Source organism: Cornus florida, unplaced genomic scaffold (genome assembly GCF_030987335.1).
Source record: "Cornus florida cultivar Cherokee Brave unplaced genomic scaffold, ASM3098733v1 CherokeeBrave_3.0.0_Hap2_scaffold_105, whole genome shotgun sequence".
NCBI lineage: Eukaryota > Viridiplantae > Streptophyta > Magnoliopsida > Cornales > Cornaceae > Cornus > Cornus florida.
This window is the reverse complement of record NW_026775589.1, coordinates 871-2,500: the sequence shown is the minus strand read 5'-3', so window position 1 is coordinate 2,500 and position 1,630 is coordinate 871. Positions and strand designations below refer to the sequence as shown.

The window sequence follows — 1,630 nt, the reverse complement described above, 5'->3', positions numbered from 1 at the left end:
ATGAGCGGATTAGAATTAGCAGTATTCTATGAGATCCGATAGTATGGTAGAAATAAATATACGAATATTTATTTCTACCATATACTATCTATTAGTGTTATTGTAGTGTATAAAGTCGTACTCTATAATAAAGATAGGGGCTTAATATAGATCAATCTACAATACTCTTCATATATGTAGATTCCAATTCCATATATGGAATTGATATCTACATAGTACCCAATTCTATTTCTTTGGTACATCTATTTGTTCCGATCAATCTAAGATAATCGAAAGGCAACTCTTATTCTTATGGTTCTAATTCCTAGATTTTTGATTATTTCCAACATGAATCCCAATTTGTTTTTAGCATTACGAAGAAGTAATTGATTAAGCCATTGACAAGAGTTCTATGGAAACTTCTTCGGATTTCGAAAAGTAGTAGTAAACCTCGCCGATTTTTAACGCTTGAACCATGATATGAAATAAGTCGATAAAACAGAAATTCAATTTCTAAAATAATAAAACAAGGGGTAAGTGCGCACAATATGTGATTCGCCCAGAGCAAGATCTTAGTATGCATAATATCTTGCTTCCGGGATAGTCTTATAGTACAAGATAGAAATAGGTCAATATAGACCAAGCTGAACGAGAATGGGAATAGAAGCTCTTTCGATCCAAACAAATGGAAGGACAAGCCAAGCGTAATGGCGTAAGTGCCTGCGCTTGCTGCTGCACTGGAGCAGGCAGAGAATGAGCCGCAGAATCTGAACTCTGCTCAGACAAGGTTTGATTCGATACATTACTGAGTTTCCCGCCATTCTTCCTGCTGAGGCACGCCTAACACCACGGAAGAGACAGCAATCGATCGTTGAGGGCAGCCATTCTATGAGCGAAAACACTTGATCCAATAGTTCAGATGCAAGTAGGCAAGAGATCCTACTCTGAAACATTCCAAAATGAGGCACAGAGTACAGGGCTACGGGAAGGATGCATTTGTAACGACCTCGCAAAAAGGTCAGCGCAAAGCAGGGAGTCCCAAAAGATAGAAATACAAGAGAGATTTCGGAAGTCGGGGGTGAACGAAATCTCTGGTTTGTCGCCCTACTATCTGACTCTCGTGTGCGATTTTCTTCAAAAAATCTTTATTATCCGGATGAGCTTGTTTGCTTTCCATTTCTTGGTTTGGTATCTTTTGTAGCTGGTGCCCTTCCTTGCAAAACTTTGTGAATCCATATCTATTTACGAACGAAAACTTGTTGGATAAAGAAAACATTCCCCCCATGCTTACGTTCCCTCTTGATTCTTGAAAAGTGAAGAATGGGCCTTAGCCGGCGGCGACCGGCTCAGAGCGAGCCGCAGCTCTTCGTGCTCTGAGCTCATTGTTAGAAGAAATAAGGCTAGGTTAGTTGCCCAAGGTAAGAATAGGGTGACGCTATAAAGGAAATTTCCCAATGTGAGAAAAGTTGTAACCTCAGGCAAGCTTAATAGTGCTCTACTCGGAACAAGAAGCATATTTAGATTATAAAACAAGTCTGAATCAACTTGAAATGGGATACGAAATATGGTCAAATAGTACAGCAACTTCTTCAAAGAAATGCAAGAAGATTAGGGATAAGAGAAAGCAAAGGGGAAATGGGCTCAAAGAAAA

The 1,630-nt window shown here is 39.4% G+C and overlaps 1 protein-coding gene across 1 annotated transcript in view; it reads right to left on the bottom strand.

Moving 5' to 3' along the window:
• Nucleotides 1–587, bottom strand: part of LOC132287783 (NAD(P)H-quinone oxidoreductase subunit K, chloroplastic-like) — a 7,721-nt gene extending 7,134 nt beyond the window's left edge. The window contains exon 1 of the mRNA XM_059789822.1: nucleotides 1–587. This exon is cut by the window's left edge and continues 4,440 nt beyond it. The gene's annotated coding sequence lies outside the window, so the exon portion shown is untranslated.
• Between the last annotated feature and the right edge of the window lie 1,043 nt (nucleotides 588–1,630).